At 41.6% G+C, this 16,223-nt stretch overlaps 1 protein-coding gene across 1 annotated transcript in view; it reads right to left on the bottom strand.

Annotated features, from left to right (window-relative positions):
* HYDIN (HYDIN axonemal central pair apparatus protein) overlaps positions 1-16,223 on the bottom strand; it is a 433,475-nt gene that overhangs the window by 393,787 nt on the left and 23,465 nt on the right. The window lies entirely within an intron of this gene.

The following is a 16,223-nucleotide window of genomic DNA, read 5'->3' on the forward strand; positions in this document are numbered from 1 at the left end:
GTGTGTGTGTGTGTGTGTGTGTGTGTGTGTGTGTGTGTGTGTGTGTGTCTGTGTGTGTCTGTGTGTGTGTGTGTGTGTATTTCTTGAGAGCCAAAATGAAGATGAGGACATAAAGTCGAAGTCCACATGGATAGAGTGGAATTATATGATGTGTTCTGTCCATGTGTTCTTCCTGTTCCTCACCAACTGTCTTGGTCTGCCAGTGTCTGCACTTTACCACCTAAACCCTTAATAAACAGGCTTTACCTCTGCAGCTGGCAACAGAGTTATCAAAGTAACGTGAGATTGAAGCACTCTATACCGTGGATAAATGGGATTCCCAAAGAGTGCAAAAACACCAGTTGCGGCTCTTATCAGATGAGCTGCGGATGTTTCCCATCCCAAAATAACAGTTCTTGTTCCACTCTCAGTAAAACAATTTCATTATTTAGGAGCTCAGGAAATAAAAAATTTCCAAATCAGTGGTGACGATATCTGCACAGTCTCTGCCTTTTCCCCATAACACAGCTTCAATGAGCTGTTAACAGTTCAATATGCATAACTATGCAAAGAGAGCAATGGTCTTCCTGATTTATTAAGCCAATGACTTATCCAAAGTCTTGCTTGTGAGCACTCTCGGACCCGTGGTTCCTGCTCTCCCCACTCTTGTTTCCGCACCTCTGTTAGCCCTTCTCTTTGTCTAGTGTTGGGCACGAAAATGATCCCTGGTCTAGAACGCCTTATGCATTCCTCACCAGGCTGCCCAAGAGACTTTTCACAAATTGCTCGTGCACTTTAAACTTTAATAATGAAGACTGTGGACTTATATGAATAATACGCAGATGGAATTTGAAAGCCCATTTCTTTTGCTCATTAAAATTTAGGACAGCCATATTATACAATCAAGCACAATAGACTCATTTCACATCTTGTGACATGGACAACTGGCTCTCCTAGGCAAGAAGGAATTTAATTTACATTTAAATGCTATTCCCGGAGTATGACAAAACTCTCTGCATTAAAGTTTGAAGTACTTGAGGTTTTAGCCAGTGCATTTTAGAAAGTGTTTGTGATTGAAGTGCAAAAACATGAGTGAAGAAGCTAATACCTTGACTGCAGCCTGTGAGAAACCCTGAGCCAGGGGAGCTGGGATTCCTGCCCCACAGAAACTGTGAGGGAAGAGATGCTGCTGTTTTAAGCCACTAAAAAAAGGAAAATGAGTGGATGCTTTGTTAAACACCTACACACACTTCTGGGAAAGTGTATTTTATTTTCTCCTCACCTTCTTTTCCCCTCTCATCTTTTCTAACTTGATAGAAACTATGCAGCAAGTGGACTGGTCCTATTCATACCAGACTTTAAGCCATCGGTAGCTCTTTTTCCCAGATAAAGCCATGACCAGGAGAGGTACACATCCCCAGTGAGGTGTACACATCACTCATGTGCACGTGAGCACACATACACACCCACACACACACACATGCACACATCATTTCATTTACTCTTCTGGGAGAAAAATTACTTTAAGAAAACACCCATTTATTTTTGAGATAAATTAATTCCCCTAAACCAATAAATAAAGAGTAAGGGAACTAATATTTACTATGGCAAACAAGGTCATTTGGTGCTAGCACCAGAAGAGCCTTGAATTCCACATCTAGAAATTTAAACATTACTGTGTGTGAGGAACCATTCTGAGATTTCTGAAGATGGAGCTGACGTAAACCAACAGTTAACTGACAGTAATAGGAATAATGAAGCGGAGAGGAAAGGAAATGGAATCAGGGAGACTAGTTAGAGAACAACGGTTATAGTTTGTGGAAAAAACAGCGCAGAATAAACCAGAGACAGTGTGAATGAGAGAAGGGGGAAAGCACAGAGCTACTGGGGCAGAAGCACCTTAGTAACTGATGGCTAGTCGGATGGAGGATGGAGAAGAAAGAGTAGATGCAGTTTCTAGTCTTCATGACTGTGTGTGTGATGATGCCATTAATTGAGATAGGAAATACAGAAGGGAATACAAGTTTGGGGACAGGGAAGGGTAATTATATGCTCACATTTTTTAAAGTTTGCTTATACTATTGATATGACATGATGAAAATGACACTTTACCTCTGTGATCTTCCTCCCCAAAACCCATAACGCCAGTCTAACATGAGAAAAAACATCAAATTCCAATAGAGGGACACACTACGATACACATGACCAGTGCTTCTCAAAATTGTCAAGGTCATCCAAAACAAAGTCTGAGAAACTGTCACAACAGAGAGAAGCCCACATAAACAGGATTACTAAAAGTAATGTGCTATCCTGGGTAGCATGCTGGAACAGAAAGTGACATTACATAAAAACTAAGAAAATCTGAGTAAGTGATACACTTTAGTTAACTGTTCTAAAAAATACAATCTGTTTTTTTAAAAGTTTACTTATTAAAGCTTTTCTTTTCAAATTAATTAATTTATTTATTTATGGCTGCATTGGGTCTTCCTTGCTGCACACAGGCTTTCTCTAGTTGTGGCGAGCAGGGGCTACTCTTCTTTGTGTTGTGCGGGCTTCTCATCGCAGTGGCTTCTCTTGTGGAGCAGGGGCTCTAAGTGCACAGGTCTCAGTAGTTGTGGCACGTGGGCTCAGTAGTTGTGGCTCATGGGCTCTAGAGCGCAGGCTCGGTAGTTGTGGCTCACGGGCTTAGCTGCAACACGGCATGTGGGATCCTCCCGGCCCAGGGCTCGAACCCGTGTCCCCTGTATTGGCAGGCAGACTCCCAACCACTGCACCACCAGGAAAGTCCCTTATTAAAGCTTTTGATATATGCTAACCCATCATGGGAGCTGGGGGCACAGGGAACTAACTTCTTGTTCCCCACCCACAAATACTCCATTACATTAGACCTCATCCCTGCTAACTCTGTCACCTCCCCACCATCCACCTGAATGAGAAAATTGACATGGAGGAAAGCAACTCATTGCCTACCCTTAAAAGCTAGAGTTTCTGGCACTAATGTTGAAATTAAGAAGGGGCACATATGGGCGAGATAGCAATGTGACAGCAGAGGGGAAAGCTGACCTGAGAAGAGTATTTTTTTTTCCAGTGACTGTGTCAGGGCTGTAAACACTGTGATCATATACCTCAAAGCTCTGTGCTTTCGGATTCCATCCAACAAACGTTTACTCAGCACTTAGACAAGCTGTGTACTGTGAGGTGCTAGGGATACGGGGAGGAATACACCACAGCTCCTGCCCATTAAGACGCCCACAGTCTACACTAGAGACAGGATGGCAAATGATTACAGTACATGGTTAGAGCAGGGATGTTATGTATTAAAATGCAAAAAAAAATCATTTTGGGAGTGGCTAAGGAGTTAACAGTGACTTCCTTTTATCTAGGAAGGTGGTCACGGAGGGCCACATCAAAGACTGAGCTTTGAACTGGTGCTTCAGAGATAAGTAGGCTCGGACTTCCCTGGTGGTCCAGTGGTTAAGACGCAGCACTTCCCATGCAGGGGATGTGGGTTTGATCCCTGGCTGGAGAACTAAGATCCCACATGGTGCGCAACACGGCCAAAAAAAAAAAAAAAGTTAAGTAGGCTCATGCCATGTTAAGTGGGAGGATTCAGCATTTGCAAAGACATGGCAACATTCAACTGCACGGTGTACTTGGGGAAGTGGCAGCCAGAGTTTCAGGTATGGACTTACTACCTGCGGGCTGTGAGAAAGGTCAATCAGGGAGGAGAAAGGCTAGAGTTAGGGAGACCAGGTAAGAAGCTACTGTAATGATTCCAGCTGGTGATGATGAAACTCTACACTCAGGAAGAAATATAAAAAATGCCCCAAGTCTCCTACCCTCTCACTCTTCCATCAACACATTCAAGCAAAAGAACCTGAGTCCCCGATGTCTTCTGCTCTTGGCAATGCAGGAAGGCCTGGCATCTGTTTCTTGGCTAGAGGTTGCCAATGTTCAGGCCTCCTCTCGTTAGAGAACCCTGGGGTGCAGGCCCATGCCTGTTTCAGAATTCACCAAGGAATTCCACACGTACCCATCTGCTAAGTAACCCTTCCTTTCTCCCCAGTACAAGTCCTCTCAGCTCTGGATGTTAAAAGGGGGCCATGCTCAGTGCCTGCCTGGGAGCACTTCGGCATAACTTCAAAAGCTGCAGAGATTTCTATCTTTTTTGTTTCCAGGAAGATGTGGTCAAAGCCATGGAAATGCAGGCTTCTTTTTCCCTTGAAGGTGGGTGAAAATAACCTATGGCAGTTACTTTGCTTAACAAAGTCAAATGGCCTCATGAAACCTCAGGGTTTGGTCTCAAATTCTCATTGTTGTTGTCAGTTGATATAGCTCAAAGAACTCAAGCTCTGTAACCAGGAGCAGCGGTTCCTGTTAGGATGTAGGCCCTGCAGCTTTGCTTTCCTGGTTGTTGCTGAAGAGAGGCACGTGGTGGGATAGTGAAGGGCACAGACTCTGTAGCACAGACTTGGCTTGGGATCCTGGCTCCATCACATACCAGTGATATGACCTTAGTCAACTGGTTTACCTCTCCATATCTGTTTCCCCATTCGTAAAAATGGGCACAATAAGAGTACCCACTATGGGGCTTCCCTGGTGGCGCAGTGGTTGAGAGTCCGCCTGCCGATGCAGGGGACACGGGTTCGTGCCCCGGTCCGGGAGGATCCCACATGCCGCGGAGCGGCTGCGCCCGTGAGCCATGGCCGCTGAGCCTGCGCGTCCGGAGCCGTTGTCCGCAATGGGAGAGGCCACAACAGTGAGAGGCCTGCGTACTGGAAAAAAAAAAAAAAAAAAAGAGTACCCACTATGAAGGCTGCTGTGAGGATTAAACATTATACTCTAGGTGAAGCACTTGTACACGGCCTGGCACATGGTAATTAAAGTTAGCTGGTAGATGCCTTTTGCAGGGCCCACCTGTACCAGCTCCACCCTGTGCCTCTGGGTGTGTTACACTAAAGCAGCACACACACAAAGTACCTGCCGCTTGTACAGCTAGAGGTTAGGGGTAGGGGTACATGTAGTTAAGGGTTGGAATTCAGCTGCCAGGGTTTGAATCCCAGCTACCCCTCTTCCTAGTTGTGTGGTCTTAGGCAATAACTTACCCTCCCTGTGCTTCAGTTTTCTTACCTGTAAAATGGAAGTAATAATAATAATGACCTCACAGAGTTACTGTGAGGCGCAAATGAGATTCATACATAGTGCTACACATAGTTAGAGTTCATTCATTCCCACTGCTATATACTAGCCCATTTGCAAATATTCTGATTCATTTATCCATTCTACTCTTGATGGAGATTTCAGTTGTTTCCATTTGGGGGCTACTGTAAGTAGTGCTGCTATGAAAATTCTTGTACATGTCTTTTGGTGCAACTATGTATACAATTCTGGGTCAAGTGGAATTTCTGGGTCAGAGGGTATCAGTTTTCCAAAGTGGTTGTTCCAATTTAAATCCCTGCTAGCAGCGTATGGGAGTTCAGTCGCTCCACATCCTCAACATTTGGTATTTTCTGACATTTTCATTTTACATATTCTAGTGGATTTGTAGCACTATCACACTGAAGTGTCAATTTGCATTTCCCTGGTTGAACACCTTTCTGTGTGTGCATTAAACACCATGTCTAGCATATAGTAAGTAGGCAACTACTACTACTACTACTACTACTATTATTATTATTATTATTCTCTGGTCACCAAAGCACAACTTTTCAAATAGGGACCTGGACAGAGACTACTAGAAGTTTCTAGACATCTTATACTCTCTTGACCCACCTTTTATATCTCCCATGTGTGCCCTTCCCCATGTCTCCCACTTCTCTTGGTTAATTTCCCTATTAATAACACTCCATGACTTTCCCACAGTCCAGACATAATGAATAAGAGGAACTAGAAACCAGGCGAGACTTCTGACCTCCACTCCAAACAGGTTCCCATCCCTGCTCAGGTGTGTCATTTCCAAGAAGAGCAAAACAATCCTCACTCAGAGGCTCTAGACCACCCAGAATCTCATCCATCTGACCTCACTTCCCTCTAGACCCTTCCTGATGAATGGTTTTGACAACTTCCTCATTATTACTGCCTCTGGTCCAAGCCAGAATTGAATCTTTTTTTTTTTTTTTACATCTTTATTGGAGTATAATTGCTTTACAATGGGGTGTTAGTTTCCGCTTTATAACAAAGTGAATCAGCTATACATATACATATGTTCCCATATCTCTTCCCTCTTGCGTCTCCCTCCCTCCCACCCTCCCTATCCCACCCCTCCAGGAGGTCACAAAGCACCGAGCTGATCTCCCTGTGCTATGCGGCTGCTTCCGGTGTGGAGAAAAGGGAACACTCTTGCACTGCTGGTGGGAATGTGAATTGGTACAGCCACTATGGAGAACAGAATTGAATCTTTAATGCCTTCCATTAGGAAAGATGCATCACTTGATTTTTAAGATGCACACTCAATTCCCCCTCGCATAGCCAGTATCCTTTACGCATTTGTTAATGCATAAAGCCACATACCTCTGAGGAAAATTCCATGATGTCCCTAAAACAAGAAGACAGTTAAGCTCTATCCTCAGTTTAGTCCTTACTGGTAAGCTCCAGGAGAGAAGAAAAAAAATGGCATTGTATAATTGGGGGTAGAGTTGCATCTTACAAGATCTTAGCAAAGAGGAAAAAAGGAAGGCAGCTTTATAATCCCAAATCAGGTCAAAACTTTTGCCCATGTTTGTATAAAATATTCTTCATTATGTAATGTAATGGACACGATTTTATTCTCTAAGTAGTTGGGTAAAGACTTCCTCTTAGATGAGACCCACATTTCTTGAAAAAATTTCTTGGTGTACCCTATGGAATAAAATGTGGGACCCCTGCCACCAAGGACCTTGAGAGGCAGAAATACTCTGGATAAGACAAGAGAACAAATATGCTGCTTTGTTGAAGGCAACAGAAAGAAAGAGACGGATGCTAAAATGCCAAAGACATGGTTAAAGGCCACTCCGTGTAATATTTGACCCTTTAAGTCTTCAGGAAAGGTGCTTACTTCTTTAAATGCATAGTGCCAAGTGAATCTTTTGTGGAAATCCACGAAGGAACTGAGATTTGGATGCAGGTCCTCCCGGGGTAGAATTGAGAAAGTCTGAATAGAGGAGTCACAACAAGGAGGCAGAAAAAATTAAGCAAGGGCTCTGGACTCAGTCAAGCTCAGAGTAACCAACTTGTTGTGATTTGTGTAGGATTTTTCCAATGTTAGCATTGGAAAGCTCGCATTCCAGGAACCCCCTCTGTCCCAAGCAAACTCTAATCAGGCTGGAAAATTGAGGATTTGAATTAAGTTTACCAAAATTTCCTAAGGTCAGGGAGGTCCCAGTTGACAACTAAATTCTAACTAAAATAGCACATATACTGTTCAGCTTTTGTTTTCTAAGTATGACTTCTTCTTATACAAAAACGTATACACAGAAACACAAATACCAAAAGTGTACACTGAAATTAAAATCAAATCTCCTGACAAGCTAAATCCCCCTTCTGATCAGTAATTTAAGTTTTTCACCATGGTTTACTTAAGAGTTTGCATTCCTTTGTGCATGGAGAAAGATCCACAGCTTTGCCTCAGCTCCTGCTTAAACCCCCGAAATCAGCTGCCTTTCCACTGGAAGACCTTCATTCTGATCCTGTACTTTTGCGAGGGAGAGAATAAGCAGCAGAGCAAGAGGTTCCTTTCTGGGACTCCTCTCATCCCCATTTTTCTTCCCCCAACATGTATGCATGAAATGTGGAAGAACTAACCTAGGAAGGACTTGTTTGTTTTTAAAAATCTGGGCCCAGTGATCTCCTGAGCTAAGATTAATTATGTTTTCAATAAGTTTAACGCAGATTTTCAATTTTTTTAGTCTTAGAAACCAGGAGAAATAATTTATTAAGAACATGATCTCATGTCTAAACATTCACTCAGTCCATGGACTCCTAAACTAGAGTACAAATCCCAAGAGTCAAATCAAAACTACACTTCAGGCTAATGGGATTAGAATAAAGCAGTATAATCTAGGTGTGTTTTAAAGCAAGGCATGCCTGGATTTTAATTACAAACCTGGTAGGAACTGGCAGTCTGGCCTTGGTTCTATTCTCTGAGAATGAGGGGTATGAGAGAATGAAAGGAATCAAGAATTTGGGCCTGAACGTTTGTAGCAAACCGGATGAACCCAGAGGTTACCATATTAAATGAAGTTAGGTCAGACAGAGAAAGACAAATATCATATGGTATCACTTATATGTGGGATCTAAAATATGATATAAATGAACTTATTTACAAAACAGAAACAAACTCACAGACATAAAAAACAAATTTATGGTTGCCAAAGGGGAAAGCGGGGGGAGAGATAAATTAGGAGTTTAGGATTAAAGGATACAAACTACTATATATTAAACAGATAAGTAACAAGGTCCTACTGTATAGCATAGGGAACTATATTCAGTATCTTGTAATAAACTATAATGGAAAAGAATATGAAATAGAATATATATAATTGAATCACTTTGCTGTGCTCCAGAAACTAACACAACATTGTAAATTAACTATACTTCAATTAAAGAAATAAAAGAATTTGGGCCTGAAGAACTAAAAGGATGAGGTAGTAGCCAATTGAGATGGCTATAGGTAGAGCAAGTTTAGGAGGAAAGATCAAGAGTTCCATATAGGATATGTTAAGGAGAGAGTTCTAGATTGGAAATATAAAGTTTAGGACTCGCTGACATACAGTGAGGTATTTAAAAGCTGTGACCAAATAACATCACCAAGGAAGTGATGGCAGAGAGAGAAAAGTCTGTATGTCCACGGGTACGCCTCAGCGGTTAGCTGACCAATATTCCCTCCACGCTCCCTCTCCCCTGCACCTATGCTCAGTCAATCCACCACAGCAGAAGGTTTGGCGCTCCTCCATGAGAAGCCAGCAGTGCTGTAGGACAAAGAATTTCAGGCTTGGAGATAAAAGATGGACTCGGGCTCGGATCTGCCACCCAAGTGTACTGTCTTAGGCAAATCACTTAATTTTGATGAGCCTCTGTTTCTTCACCTGTAAATTGGAGATAACATTATCTCCCTATAGAATATCTGTGAGTGTTAAATAAGTTGAATAAAAATACTTCGTAAGATGCTTTACACGCTACAAATTAATATCATTTATCTCATAACCTCTGATAACTGAAGGAAGAAAATGCTGTGCTTCTGTTAGTGATTACATATAAAGTTTAGGATGGTATCTACCCATGTTTAAAATGCATAACCCTTTTGTTTTTGTTTTTGCTTTTGTTTTGGTATGCGGGCCTCTCACTGTTGTGGCCTCTCCCGTTGCGGAGCACAGGCTCAGGACGCGCAGGCTCAGCGGCCATGGCTCACGGGCCCAGCCGCTCCGCAGCATGTGGGATCTTCCCGGATCGGGGCACAAACCCGTGTCCCCTGCATCGGCAGGCGGACTCTCAACCACTGCGCCACCAGGGAAGCCCCACATAACCCTTTTAAAGATATCTTTTATCCTTATCAACATTCAAAATGCACATACCCTTTGATGCAGCAATTCCAAGTATCCTAGAGAATATAGCTGCACAAGCGTAAAGATAAATGTGTTAGGCACTAGTAATAATAATAAGATATTAGAAATTATATCAGTAATGGGTTGGGTAAATAAATCATGGTACATTCATACAGTGGAATACTAGTTGTTAAATGTAATGAGAAAATGTATGTGTACTGACGTGAGAAGATGCCCATGCTATTTATGTAAAATAACAGCAAGCAAGTTGCAGGCAATATGTACAGCATAATCCAACTTGTTTTACATGTCTATGTATTCATATTACACATTTTGATACACACATAGCAAAAGAGACTAGAAGGACATGGGCCGCACTGTTGAGAGCAGTCACAGGGTCACTGAGTGTGGCTGAGGAGTTCATGGCCCTCTGAGGAATGTGAATGGCAGACACTGGAAAGAATTACTTTCACTTTCTCCTTTTGATACTTTGGAATTCTTTGAAGTTTTATAACAAAGGAAAGCTATCTTAAAGACATACCACAAACCAATCCCTGTACCCTGAGGTCCTTAAGAGGGTGGGTGCATATTTCCAAGTCCAGAAGAATGTCTCTGTTGGGTTCCTGGTTATATTTCAATTCGGCAAGCCACAGCTTTCCTTCCCACCAAGGCATGGGGTAACATAATGGAAGCAGTCCATTGAGGGGAAAACATAGGCCCCAAAGTAGGGCTACTTTGGGAAGGAAAAAGAAAATACAAATATATTCTGAAAACAGATGGTGTCTGGAAGAGAACGTGTGTTTGGCAACAAGAAGGGAAAATCACAGGGGGAGGAGAGAAAAGCAGTAAAAGAGAAACAGCCAAAGGAGGTGGTAATTAAGTGTGAAGCTGAAGATTTCCAAGGGATTTTTCAGCTTTGGCAAAAGTCAGGCCTCTGGACAATTCTGCTGAAGTGTGTAGACATTGCTTTACATTTCTTTTATTTATTAAAAGTATTCCAAGAGAGCAGTAGCTCTGAACCATGATATCCTGAAACTAGTTTGTCACCAATGTTTCAAGTATTAAAATTTTCAAATAACGTACTTTTAGTCACAGTTAAAGAGGCCCCAAAGTTAGCCCTCTCACTCAGTGGCATCCTAATATGCTTCCTGGGGTGGGAGACAAAGGGTGGAGTCACTGCTAATGTTGAGGGAGTTGTGTATAACCCACAGGCTACCTGTCTCACCATCTCCTAACACTGTCCCTATTCTTCTCTGGGCTCTGGAAGTCCCCACGGGTCACTGGTGGGACAGGCAGGACAACCATACATTGGGAGATTTGTGACAATCAAGAGTCATGCCACATCCCACCTCATTTATGGTATGAACTAAGGCACAAGCATCTGAAATGTCCAATAACAAAGAGATTAATTGATGAATTATTTTGCACTAAATTGCTTGCTATTGCAGCTGCTCAGAATGTCAAAGAGCACCTAGGAACTATGACCGTTCCAGCAGGGAACAGCTGTGGGGGCCAGAGGCCAGCTCCCCTATCAGTGAGGGAAGGAAGTCCTTATGTCTGTACTGACCCCTCCTGTCATACCAGTGACGGTTCACAGACAGGATTACAAAGGATAGGTTTTGCACTTGGTCCTAAATAATCTTTTAATGTCACAAAAAGCTGAGCCACAGACAAGAATACATTATGACGTCTCAAATCATCAGTTCTACCTTTGGGATAAGATGTATTCCATGCATCAAACTGAAGGTCAATAGATGAGTCTTTTCCTCCAGACATGGTCAAAACCTTTCTGGGTCTTATAAAATGGGGCTTGGAATACAAGTTCACTCTAGCAGGGAGCTTTTGGATTGCATGAACTCTAGACATTGGATGTCGAGGGCTGAGATTCCATACCAAGCTCAAGTTTAACCTCAAATTATATATATACATATATGTGTGTATATGTATGTACATATAGTATATGCATATGTATGTTGCCCAGGGGCTCAGTTTTGGACAAATTAGGTTTGAGATGTCTATTAAACATCCAAACAGAGATGTCAAGTAGGTGATTGAATATATGGTCCTAGAGTTAAGGAGAACGGTCTAGGCTGGAGACATATATTTGGGCATTGTAGAAGGCAGAACAATGTCCTCCCAAGAATGTCCATGACCCAGTCTTCAGAACCTGTGAATATATTACCTTACATGGCAAAAAACTCTGCAGATGTGATTAAGGGTATGGACCTTGAGGTGGGGAGATTATCCTGGATTATATGAGTGAGCCCAATCTTATCAGATGGGACCTTAAAATCAGAGAATTCTTCTCAGCTGTGGTGAGAGAGAGAGACGATGAAGGAAGAAAGTTCAGGGAGATATGACGTTGCTAAGGAATAAGACAAGCTAAGGAACGTAGGAGGCCTCTAGAAGCTGGAAAAGATGAAGAAACGAATTCTCCCTAGAGATTCCAGAAAGGAATACAGCCCTGCTGACAGGCTATTGTAGCCCAGTGAGACTGTGTCAAACTTCTAACCTAAAAAGCTGTAAAATAATAAATCAGTGTTGTTTTAAGCCCCTAAGTTTGTGGTAATTTGTTACAACAGCAAGGGAAAACTAATGCCAGCACCATAAATATATAGATGGTATTTAAATCCATACAAATGGGATAAATAGAGACAGAAAAGATAAGAGGTCTTGGGACTGAGCTTTGGTAAATTTGAATATTAAGTCAGGGAAATGAGAAAGACCCAACCGGGATGACAGAAAAGGAGTGGACATGAGGTAGAACAAGAAAGTGGTATTCTAGAAGCCAAATGAAGAGTCTGCATTATCTGCTGCTGAAGGGTGAGGTAAAATGGGGGCAGAATTAGCAAACAAGACAGACAGAATAGGGAGAGCACACGTGCTCAGGCCAGTTGATACACAGAAGGAAAAGAGTGAACCCTGGTCCTCAGCACTCAAGCCACAACGATGGGAGAGACACAACAATGGTACCCACTCAGAATGCAGACGTTTTCATACACAGGAACTCTAGTCACCAGCAAACATGGCCCAGCTACAATCCTGGGACATTTCCCAACAGATCAGCACTCTTTCCCCATGGGGGAGAGTAGGTGTGAAAGTCAGTAGCAAGAGGAAGAGAAAGGGGCAAGAAGACTTTCAACTTTCCTTTACAGACCTACACTACGGTCTCTCCTTTTACCATATGATGTAGTCTGAGCCGTCCAAGGCCCTAACTTGTTAAACAGCATATACCCTAAGTCCAAGAAAGTTAACATAATATCTCAAGAGCAGGAAATAGTTTTTTCTTAGGAAAAAACATGAGATCATCAAAATAAAAATACACAACCTTCCAAGACCTGACATTCCACGTCAGTCATAGCTTCAGACGACCTTTTATGTTTTGCCTTTCTTCACCTCAAAACTCATGTTAGGTAATCATCTACAAACGAACGACTGAAATCATGCATGGAGGACCTTGTAGCCTGAGACAAATATAGCCCACGTAACACTGCCTCACACTGACTTATAATGATTTGTTTACGTGTTTATCTTCTCCACTAGACTTACAAGTCCTCAAAGAGGTGAGACTGTGCCCTTTCATCACTGAATAGTAAAAACAATAATCCATTAACTTTCCATTCGTTGAACTAGTAATATGTGTCAGACACAATGCTAATTATTTTCAGGCATTTGATCTTCACACAAGCCTATAAGATGGGTATTACTTACTCCATTTCTCAGATAAGAAGCTTGAGATTCAGAGAGGTGAAGAAACTTACTTCATAGTCAAACTAAGTCAGAGAGTAGCAGAGCTGTCCAATGCCAAATTCTTGCTGAATAATGCTGCCTCCAAAGTCGTTCACATCCTAATTCCTGGAACCCCTTATATGGAAAATACTACTTTGCAGATGTGATTAAATTAAGGGTTTTAAGGTGAGGAGATTATGCTGGACTATCCTGGGCTCAATGTTATCACAAGAATCCTTATAAGAGGGAGCAGGAGATATGTTGAATAGTAGGAGATGCGACAGCAGAAGCAGGAGTTGAAGTGATTTGAGGTAGGAGCCATGAACCAAGGAATGCAGGCAGCCTCTAGAAGCTGGAAAAGGCAAGGAAACAGACTTCCCCCTAGAGCCTCCAAAAGGACACAGACCTGCCAATACCTTGATTTTAGATTTCTGACCTTCAGAGCAGGAAGATAATAAATTTGTGTGGTTTAAGTCACTAAGTTTGTGGTAATCTGTTACAGTAGCAGTAGGCAACTGATACAGTGCTCTTTGCCTCTGTCCTTGTTTGTCCTTACATCCCCATGACCTAAGGGAGTCAATGGATGTTTGCTAGGCGAATACGAAGGAGGAAGAGATTTTCCTCTAAGGCTTCTCCCACCTGGCCCAACCTGAACTCCTGACCAGGAGAATATAGCCTTCCTCAAAGAGAGGCAGGCAGAAGCAGCCAAAGTATATCTGGGGTGATATTATGTGTTTTCCTAATTGCTAAGTCGAATGGATAAGCTAGTTGAAGCGTGAATCTCATTCTATGCCAGTCAGTGTGCCCTTGGAAGACATGACAAAATGCAACCTTAATTTACAGCTGTGAGCCACAGGGCTGAAGGAAGGTAGAAGGATGAGGGGAATTGGATATTTTTATGTTCTACTTCCTATAACAGTACATTAAACATCGCAATGATTCAGCTGAAATTATAAGCAGCATTAGTAAAAAGACGAACAGATATCATACTTTATAATCTAATTTCATTATAAAAATTATTTCATAGCAAATTAGAGCAATGAATACACTTGTACATACAGCAAATGCATATAATTCTACCTTCCTCTTTCTCTGAGACCATTATGGTCCATTCTTTAAACAAGGAAGATGATATCTTCTCTATTAGTATCAATAAGGAGACAGTTTTTCAAATTAATAAATTCAATACACCCCATAGCTTAGCTCCTTAAGAAACAAAGAGCTGGAAGACTGAACACAGTTTAGATTTCACAAGTGGCTCATCGTGCCATGAAGGATTTTTTCCCCTTTCTGTATCCCAGTTTCTCGAGCCAGGTTAAAATCCTACACTTAGTAAAAACTTCAAAACAGCTTTTGATCTTTTAAGAACAAGTATTAACATAAGCAGAACTAAGCCAAAGCAAAAACTAAAAGCAATTGTTTAGAAGTGAATCTCAAATTCACATACACTTGTATTCCATAATCTATTTGTAGTCGACATAGAAAGTGAAATAAATTATTGGGTAGATCTAAGGTAAAATCAGTCACTGCCCTCGGTCTAGACCTTCTGATTGGATTGGCGATTCCCATGGTGTTCCCAGCTTGCATGGTTTTGCAGCCAAGGTTCCCAGGGGTCTTCAGTGGCTTTGGAATCTGAATAAATCACACATACTAGGGGTCCATTAAGACCATCAGAAACTCAATTTATTTGTGATCTGAGACAAGATTTTATTACTTCTCAGATTAATAATTAAAAATGTTTTGCTTTTCTACATCAGGGGTATTAGTTTGATAGATGAGACAGGGAGATTATTAGATCTTCAGTGCCTTCCAAAGATGTAAATTAAACCACAGCATCTCCTTATAGCCACCTCCCCTGTATGAGCTGGAGATTTACCATTAACTTGTCACTCTTGCATGCTCATCAAAACAAACAGCACCATGATTAATCACACCTGTTTATTTAAGGGTACCTGTCATACCAACTTTTTGTGGACAGGATATTACAATCTCCTGATTTCTTGGCAGAACTATAGCTAAGGACTTTTAGAGGGGAGGAGAGAATCACTGTCCTCTCCTAATCATTCCCATAAATACATTTGAAAGAAAGGTGGCCTATATGCAACTGCATAATGTTCTTTTTATTTTCAATGAAGCTGCACTTCATTTGATTTCCCCTGCCTATTCACAGACATCACGCTGGCTAATTCTGTTCATCTGGACATCTTTCGAACACTTGAAGAGGTCCAGCACTAAATGCACATAAAACTCTAAAATTCTCTTTTCAGTTCTGTCACTCACAAGTCAATTGAACAAATACAATATTTAGTAGGTCCCTTCCATGTGGCAAGCAGCAAATGTGAATTTATTCATTCATTTCTTCATCCAATATTTATTTAATGTCTTTCATGTGCCAGTAATGGTACTAGGTATACCATTCACTGTTCAAAACAGTGAACAGTCCTTGGTCCCTCAGAGTTTATAACCTTGCTACCCACTTCCCAAGGCATTTGTCTCTCCAAATTATGAAAACAGGAGAGAATGGAGGGACAGTGAGAACCTGGATAAAGGGAAGAATAGCAGAGCGTATCCTTAAGGTAAGGTTGCACGAAATAGACACTGAATTGAACCAGGATTAATAAGACATCTGCAAGGTTCATTCCCTCCTCCTGGTCCAGTGTGGGTCTGCAGGACTGAACTACATTGAAACCGTGGCATTTCACTTCTTTTTCTTCGCCCTGTACCTGTCATATCACAGATTATCTGGTTTGCTAAATAATCACTGAAGCACAGGAAGTTTTCAAATGAAATTTTAGGCAGGGCTGCCTGACCTCTGATCTGCCACAAGAAAAGTTCACCTTTACCACTTTAAATTTTAGGATAATTACCTTTTTTTTTTTAAAGAAATAGATTCCTGATTATATTCTTATCTCTCTTTTTAGAAGTTTTTATTATGGAAACTGACAAAAAATACAATAAAGATGAGATAATAAAATAATTACCTATCACCTAGCTTCA

This window comes from Aethalodelphis obliquidens, unplaced genomic scaffold, assembly GCF_003676395.1.
Source record: "Aethalodelphis obliquidens isolate GAN/ISIS:26980383/991018 unplaced genomic scaffold, ASM367639v1 scaffold20, whole genome shotgun sequence".
Classification (NCBI taxonomy): domain Eukaryota; kingdom Metazoa; phylum Chordata; class Mammalia; order Artiodactyla; family Delphinidae; genus Aethalodelphis; species Aethalodelphis obliquidens.